General features: G+C 39.3%; 1 non-coding gene and 1 pseudogene across 1 annotated transcript; both read right to left on the reverse strand.

Moving 5' to 3' along the window:
* Positions 1-747: 747 nt before the first annotated feature.
* TRNAK-CUU (transfer RNA lysine (anticodon CUU)) lies at positions 748-820 on the reverse strand. The gene has a single exon. It is a non-coding gene; the product is annotated as a tRNA-Lys (tRNA).
* A 5,890-nt stretch (positions 821-6,710) lies between these two features.
* On the reverse strand, positions 6,711-7,472 carry LOC149261639 (pyrophosphate-energized vacuolar membrane proton pump 1 pseudogene; annotated as a pseudogene).
* Positions 7,473-9,315: the final 1,843 nt, after the last annotated feature.

Here is a 9,315-nt window from a genome sequence, read left to right on the forward strand (position 1 = left end):
GGCGATGGATCTGGCTTTAAAATTTGTTGAGAAGGAGAGGAGGTCATCTTCAAGTCTGGTTTACTTTTGAAGTGTAGGTTTTCACCCTATACTTCACTTTTGAGGTGTAAGTTTTCACCATAAACTTCACGGTTGTATAATTGCTTGATCAGTTGAATTCAAACAAAATATGAAGTGGGAGATGGTAGGAGGAAACCTAAGTAGAAAAGGGAAGATGAAGGATCTGAATTCTCTATCCCAAGGGTTTAACAATAAGCTATAACAACTATGGTAAGAGGTATTTTTTTTAGCCTTTCTCTATAATCATGGCTTGTTAGTGAATGCTAGACAAACAAGGTGAAAAAGACATGTTTTGGGCTAGCGATTGGTTTAACTAAACTTTTTCAAAACCATATGAGTTTACCGTAATGGAAGCCTTCAAGGTGTCTCAAAGTTTTATGACACTTTTGTATTTTGCCCAAACATGACTTCAACAATTTTAACAATTTTGTACACTAAAATTCTATCTTACTCACCAAAACAAGCATCTATGCAACAAAAAGCTTCAACAATTTTGTACACTAAAATTCTATGTTACTCACCAAAAGAAGCATTTATGAAACAAAAGTATGTGATGGTAAATTTTGTGTTATTAGTCCCTACCTCGTTATCCTTATAAAGTGGGAAGAAATTGGTTTCCATCGCAATACAACATAGATATCGCGAACAAAATCTGTAAAACCTTAGATTAATGTTGAAGAAACAGCGCGCCCACCTTGGGGTTCGAACCCACGACCACAAGGTTAAGAGCCTTGCGCTCTACCAACTGAGCTAGACGGGCCCCATGGAAAGCGCTCTTTATATTATCTTTACGAGATAAAAGAAATAATGTGTTATAATCAATCCCTACGCAAAGAAGTGGAGAAGATGTGTAGAGTGGGCACACAAAAAAGGGGCTCAATGGAAATCATGTCAACAGAAACATTTCTATAGTTCTAAACATACCTCACTGGTCTTTTCAATTTTTATTTTCTTAAAAATACAAAAATCTTGATTTTAAAACCCAAAGAAGCCTTTAAATTTGAATATAAAATTTAATGTAGCTTATTTACTTCATTCATAAATTAAATTTACCATCTTAACATACTACCATCGCTTAAACCCAATCATTTTAAAAATTTCTAACCAATATTTCAAGGTAAGGAAATAATGTTATACCAAGTTTTGGTATATGGTGATGTTTACTCATGGTAGGGGAGGAATTTTATACGAAGTTTTGAGATGTACAATCATGTTTAAAAACGTTTCAAAATTTGAGAAGACAAAAAAATAGGTTAAATTTAAAATATTGAAAACTTTACTTAAAAAATATAAATATCTTTTTTAATATAAATATTATTTAAAATATATATATATTAATATATATATATATATTTTAAAATATATAAATATTTAAAATAATATTAATATTTTTAATTTTTTTTTTTTTTATAAAACATAAGCTCTCTTATATATATATATATAGATATATATATATATAAACTTTATTATAATATCCAATATAATGAAAACATGTTACAGATTTATTGTTTTCGTGAGCTTTTAAGTATCAAATCAATGCTTATTATTAAATTACTTCCAAATTGAATCACAATTTAATGATAATGGTAGTGGTTAACGTCCACTAAGACCAAATTGGTCTATCGGACCTATAATTTTCTTAGTTTTTAATTGTCTGGCTCCTCGTCTTTCTTGGCGAGATTGATGTTGTAGCTTTCTTTTTTCTCTCTACGGTCTTCCAACTTCCTTTATCTTGCATCTCCTTCATCTCTTCTGGTTCTTGGGACATTGGTGTCTTAGCTTCGCAATCTATTGTGTTTGTCCTTTTGAAGATAGTCGGAGAAGAAGTTTGCTCAAAGAGATCTGCTTTGCTATTAAATGAAGATTATTAACATGTTCCATTTATTTTAAGTTGGTTGGGGTTGATTAATTATTGCATTATTCTACAACTAGTATGAGAGATAAAGTAACTGAAAGTTAAAAAAAAAAAATATTTTTTTTAATATGAGGGAGATATGTAATTCATTCAGTGCTTAATATGGAGTTGACAAATGACATGTGAAAATATTATTGATACTACATTATTAATATTATTTCACTACTAGTTATAAATAACATAATTTTATAAATCAAATATTTCGATATGCATATTGAGTAAAATATTTTAATATAAAAGAGGGGGACGAGGGATTCTTTAATAAGTTCATTATAATTCAAGCACATGATAGAGATTCGTAATTTGTTCAATGTTTAATACATACTTGACATGTAACATTTTAGAAAGTATTAATAACAAGAATAATCCAATGTGTTTATATATAAAATAATGGGTGGACAATTGAAATCTTTACTCACTTTTTTAATTTAATGGTCATGTACCTGCTACGCAAGGTTGATGATTCAAGGATTGAAAAATGGGTTTCTGGGGAAATAAACTCTACATTTATTACTCTCATTTTGAAGTCCTCCCACCCCTCCACTTTCAAGGATTATCAATTGATCTCCCTATGTAATATTTCCTATAAATTGATCTCTAAAATCATTGCAAACATGTTAAAAGAAACTATTTCTATCCATATTTCTAGAGAGTCATGTGGTTTCCTTTGGAACTAGAAAATTTAGGACGTCGTCATCATTTCTCAAGTGTAACATCACTTGACCGCTCAGGTTACCATTGGAGGAATGGGGTAATTTTTTTTTTTGTTAATTGTCGAATCAACGGTTACACACACACACACGCACACACCTATTGCTAGACGCATGTATTCGCTGTGCTTGCCAAAAACCCAACATGATTCCACTCTCTACATTAGCCAGCGCCTTTTGGGTGGATCCTACTGGACACGTCACCTTGCTCAATCTCTCCTGCCAATTTCCCAAACTGAGTCTTTGGTTACCCATCGACTTCTTTATTCTGGGCTTACATGGAAAATGGGCCCCTTTACTAACTCCACATTGGCCTAGGTTTTGTCCACCAATCACCATCATTGGTTCACGTTATCCTGGCACTTCACCTCTTACAGTGACACTTTATTCTACTAGGAAAGCAACATCAAGATGACCTAGCTGTGTGTCCTCCCTTCACCAATGGTAATACTATTAGGCTTGTGTGTATGGCCAACACAACCAACCAATGTCATCCTGTTGGGTCCCTCCCGACGCACTCCACAAAGAACCATTTACTAATTGTTGGGACTCTACTACCGGGCTTGCATGGATGGTGGGGTTGTATGGTCTCTTTTCCCATTGGTCTGCCATTACCAAACTCTTTGTTTCCACTATGACCACACCCACATCATATCGCTTGCATCCATCCTGACGCTTGCATTTGGCTACCCACCTTAATCTCATCTGGGGTTAGGGCGTCGGTTTGACATGGCTGGCAAGAATCTTCTCCACCAATCAGATGGGAATGTATCGCTGCATGGCATGAATTATGTCATCCCGCTAGCTTACCTCCTGACGCTTTACAATTGACTCCCACTTTAATCTTATAGGGTGAAAATCGTCAGGTTGACTCGGAAAGCGGGCTAGTCTCCGACCAATAACACTACGAAAATAGTGAAGGCCCAACCATATAACCTCCTTGCATCATCCCACCAAGATTTACCAGGCGTTTTTCAATTTGCACCTTCTTTTCATGCTTCCAAGCTAGGCGTATGGGCCTATGTGTCAGTAGACCCACAATTCCAACCAATAGTAATACTATTGGATGCATGTCATTGGTGTCGCATCATCCTTCTTCCTTTCACTCAGCTCTCCTTTGATCACGCCATTAGAAATGTTTCGAGGTTATGACTCCCAGGTTCTATCATCGGGCCACGTGATTTGGTGGGTCGCATTCCAAGGGTCTGAGGTGATCTTACTCAAGGGAATAAACACCAATATACTAGCTGAACAGGGACTCCGAAGGTTCTTCTTCCTCCACCCACTAGTTTCTCAACAATTCACAAATGCACAGGGAGTTCCAGGACCAACTACCTCACCCTACACTTATCCAATGAAGGGAAAAAACACTTTAGAGAAACCCAGAGGCTTGTTGCTCTCCTCTCTTTTGTGTTGCCTCCTGGTGGGCTCCAGTATTGTAGCAATAATGCTACAACTCCTGGAGCTTCCTATCTCTAATTTTATCAACCCGGTAGTTCGTACGAACTTGGAAGTGACGGTGCTGTATGCACAAGTACTAGCTCTTGTCGCAGCTGTCACTTGGTCAGCTGGCACAAGTCCGCTAGGGCTCAAGCCAACTTCTATATGCTCTCAGAAGAAGCTTGCTAAATGATGGACGAAAGCTATCTCAAAGAAAACTAATCTACTTGGCAAAAATGAACTGAAAGCCAACCAAAGCATGGAAACCCTAGTAAACCCTAATTTTACCAGCTAATCTAACTAATGCGAAAATGAAGATGCAAACTTATGAGAAAAGGTGCCACCACTTCTATGATGATCAAATGCATGTGTCTATACTGCCTTTAACTAGAGAAAACATATTTTTGTATTTTGGACTAACTTATGAGAATTGTCATGCAAGAGCTCTTAACTAGCTTTCCACTGTGCAGGAATGAATCACAGGATGAAAATGCTTTGAGGGAGGTTTGGAAGGTTCAGGAAGGGTCTAAGGGATCCCTGGCATTCTTTCAGAGAGTTCCACAAGGTCTGGATGCTATGCAACCGAGGTAATGGACTTCTACAGGAAGTCTGCAGGGGCTTCTACAGGAAGTCTCGGGATTTCTACAGGAAGGTCTGTGGTTGGAGTTTTGGGTGATGGAGGAGTGGAGGAAGTGTATGGGTGAATAGGTAGGATGGAAATGAGGTGGTAATAGCTCAGCAACAGTGAGGTGAGGAGATGAGGGTGAGTGTAGAGGCAGATTTGTCTTAGAGGAAATAGAGGGAAAAGAAGGCAAAAAAACATGGGATATGAGCAGTGGGGTAGTTGAGGCACAAAGGGCTTCGTTGGAGGATGGATAGTTGGTCTGGGCACGGTTCGGGAAGGTAGGAGAACGATGGAGTAGCGTTGCACGGTGGAAATGAGACAAATCATCCAAATCCTGCAAGTAAAAGTTATTAACTTATGCCAACAGCTTATTTAAACCAATGAACAGCAATGTATTCGTGAAGGAAACTGATATATGGTACTGAAGTAATGAAGCATTCCAAGAAATTGACATTCATGGACACTTCTATCAATCACCAAGACTGCGTTCAAGAGAGCATTAACATGTAAGCAAACGTTTTTGAATGGGCAGCACAGTCTGCGATCCCTGCCTCTAGAAAGAGGTGGATCATGAGCATACAGTCAGCCTGTTCTTTTTTAACTGTTATTCACTCTAATCTACTCAGCCTACTTCCAAACAACTACAGCAATTCTAACTGATAAAACCAATCTGTTTAACTTCTACAGGAAATCCAAATCAGCAACTGTTTAACCACTACAGGAAATCTAAATCAACAGCTATACTCGAATGCATGTAAAGGAAAATGGAAACGAAATGCTAAAGGAACAATATTGATACAAAGGAAGGAGGCCTGAGCTCTCAGGTTGGGCCCAACCCCGAGAGATTTAGGCTCCTTTAAAAACTCAGAATTTGATCCAAAACTGCTTGCTTTTATTCATAATCAAAAGTCTAATGTCATGCCAAAACTGGCTTACAAAGAGCAAAAACCAAATTGACTAACTAGCTAACCCAAAAATGACTAACTGAAATGAGGTCTTAATCCCTCTTATTTATACAATTTGAGGACCCAACAGTCCTCCTAAAATTTAGGGACTTGGCTGCCCAAGACTTGGAGTTAACAGCAGTCCAACTTGACTTGCTTGGCTGCCCTTGAGCTGATTGATTCGGTGGCCCTTGAACTCCGAGCTGATGGTGGAGAATTCGAGGTAAGGGCCCATAAATGAGGGGGACACCTTCCTACAAATCCTGTAGCTTGTTCTCCCACGAATTTGGCTGCCAAGTGCTCATTAAGACCTTCAATTTTGTCTCCAAGTTGACCAAAAAGGCTACACAAAGCACCCATTAGACTTGTTGGCATAATGACTAACCAAATTCACTCTATTAACATAAAAATAATCAAAAACATGCAATAAACAAATGAGAATGGTGGACTAGCCAAATTAGGAGGTTGAATGAGCCCAAATAATTGTACATTTTTGGGGCTCATCATCACCCCCCTACTGAAAGTGTTGCTCATCCTCTGAGCAACCAAATCTCTCCCCTTGTCTTTGATGGCCCTGGTGACTTCCTTGGCTAGCATCTCGGCCAATTTCTCCTTTGGCTTCCCGCTTTTCAAACTTTCCTGTAGAAACTGTTCGCTGGCTTCCTGTAGAAACAGTCTCTGTCTTCCTGTAGAAACAGTCTGCTAGCTTCCTGTAGAAACAGTCTGCTAGCTTCCTGTAGAACCAATTTCACTGATTTTACTTGCTTGGCTGGGGGTTCCTTCTCCTTGAACTGCGCTGCCTGAAAGCTGACGAATCCAACACAAATGGCAAGTCTAATGTATTATAAAAGCACACACGTACAATGAACTGCCCGAGAATAGATATTCCATGCCAAAGTTGGATGGGAAAAAGTGTTTCCAGGCCTTTAAATCACTGTTTTTCCATTGGTTAACCTTGATTCACGTTTCTGTTCCTGACATGACAATACTTTCCGACTGCGGCAGCTTTCTTTCCTTCATAAAATGCTTACTGCAATAGCAAATATGGGAATAATAACAGATTTGTATCCCAAAGCCAACCCAAATATAACATTAGTTGCTGCTCCAGTCCTGCATGAATCGGCAACATCTTGGATAGGGCTGTAAGCATTACTAGTGTAGTACTCAGTGACAAAACCAATAACAAGGCCAGACCACAAACCAATAGCACCACAGAAGAAAAGCTCCCAGTTCTTTACAACCTTCTGGGCACCAAAATTGAAGATAGTGAAGGATGAAGGCAATGCAACTAGGCTTACAGCAGCAATGCCAATAGTCATCACTACTGTGGAGATAATAAGTTGCTTTTTCAATGCAGGCTCAATTTCCTTCACAGCCTTGATCTCAAATATGTTAGTTGCAAACAGAGTTGTGATTAAGCAAGCAATGATACCCATTGAACTAATAAGCAAGGGATAACACATGGCAGTAAGATCATGAGAGTTTCCAAATGATGATATGGATGCAACAACCAGAGCTGCACAGGAAGATTCAGCATAGGACCCAAATAGATCTGATCCCATACCAGCGATATCTCCAACATTGTCACCAACATTATCAGCAATGACAGCTGGGTTGCGTGGATCGTCTTCAGGAATGTTCCTCTCAACCTTGCCAACAAGATCAGCACCTACATCTGCTGCTTTGGTGTAAATACCACCACCTACGCTGCCAAACAGAGCCATGGAAGAACCGCCAAGACCATATTTGAAGATGTTGAAATAAGTTTTGCTAACCATTTCATATATTTTTCTCCAAGATGTTCTGCTAATTTTCGTTTATCTCCATCTTGAGACAAGACAAACAATAGTTCCACAGCATGAGCTCGCATTTCGGAGTATGTAACTTCACAAAAAGGGAAGCAATACCTGAATTTGAATACACTTCGAGTGAATCATGTTGCAAGTGCAAGTTGACCAACAGCTGAGCGCTCAGATTTCTGCGTGATTTTTGGAGTGAGGTGGCAGAGACATGTGTTGGCCATGCAGACAGTTAGGCTATCGTGAACTGCATGTTCTACTTATGAACCGTATGTTTTCTTCTTGATCCGCTGCACTGGAGTTCAAGCAGCTGACACTAACTGTCCGTTTTTTGACTTTCACGTGCATGGCTGACCCCTGCATGCTGCGTGACTTGCTAGAGAACTGGACATCAAGTGAACCTTCCTAAATTCATGGCTTAATTCCATCACTCCATTCGTTCATGCAGTTCTTGAATTAGATTCATGCAATAGAGGAATAGGTTTTGTCACGTACCTGAAGCCAAACGGCTGCCTGTGAAGCTTCTTGCTGCTGCATGCTCTGATTCTTTGATTGCATGAGGCTTGGCTAATGATTTCTGATTGCTTTTCCTTGTGCAGGTGTCCTCTGGCCGGATCTGAGCTGCATGCAATCGTTTCCACGTTCAACTCTGCCCGTTCAAGCTGCTGCTGCTGCATGGTCACAAAATCAGAACTTCTTTTTGCCATTTCTCCCAAACGGTAGATCGGATTGATCTGAAACTCGGTGAGCATGTTCCTACCATCATTATGCATCTCCCATAGCAAATTTGTGATCAATGGATGCACGGATTTCGAGAAAAATGGAAAATGGCTGAAGATTTCAGAGGTCGATTTCTCGGAAACCGTGCATCAGAATCGGCTGAAACTTCTTGGGTAGGTTACTATCACCCATGTGCATCTCCCCATGAAACAGGTTTTGAAACAGATGCACGGTTATGGAGAAAATGCAAAAATGGCTGATGGTGATGGAGGCTGATTTCTTGGAAACCGTGCACCGGAATTGCATGAAACTGCTCAGGCATGTTGTCATAAACCTTGTACAATTCTCCATAAAACGGTTTGTCAAATGGATGCATGGTTTTCAAGTTATGGCAAAAACAAATTCTGCTCTATGTGTTTTTGCTTCAAGGCACTTTGCATTTTGGTTGCATGGGATGACAAAATGAATTTTGGTTGTGATGCAGGTATAGAGATGATGGAGGAGGAGTTGGAAGACTGCATGAGGACTTTTGAACCCTTGAGGAAGCTACCATGTTCACCAAACCACTTTTTGAAATGCATGCCTAGTTTCCCACAATTTCTACAGGAAGTTCCTGTAGAAGCACAATGAGAAGCACAAGGAGGTGAAAAAATGATGGATGAAGGCAAGGGATGGACACACAAGTGCTTGTAGGCCTAATCAACAGATTCCCAGGATCAGATTCACTTTTGAAATTGGATTTGGCTCGTCCAAAGGTTCTACAGGATGTTTCCTGTAGAAATACAGAGCTTCCTGTAGAAGGCACAAGAAATAGTCCTTTGACCTTGATTTGAGTGCTCCTCCTGTCATGAAACGTCCTTCTTTAACCTGCAATGTCATTGCTGCAACATGAACTTATTCAATGGAGATTAGCTTTATTTTTCTTTTTCTTTTTTTTCTCTTTTTTTTTTTGAAAAACAACTAGGGCGCCTCATGGAGGTTTTCACCCTAATTGCCTGCCTTGGGCGCCTCCAAGGGAGGTTTTCACCCAAAGATCTTATTCTCTTTTCTTTTCTTTTTTTTTTCAACCCATTGACCGCCTCATGGAGGTTTTCAATCAATG

This window comes from Pinus tabuliformis, chromosome 6, assembly GCF_031772625.1.
Source record: "Pinus tabuliformis cultivar Carrire ecotype Pingquan chromosome 6, CPIR1, whole genome shotgun sequence".
In the NCBI taxonomy this organism is placed as follows: domain Eukaryota; kingdom Viridiplantae; phylum Streptophyta; class Pinopsida; order Pinales; family Pinaceae; genus Pinus; species Pinus tabuliformis.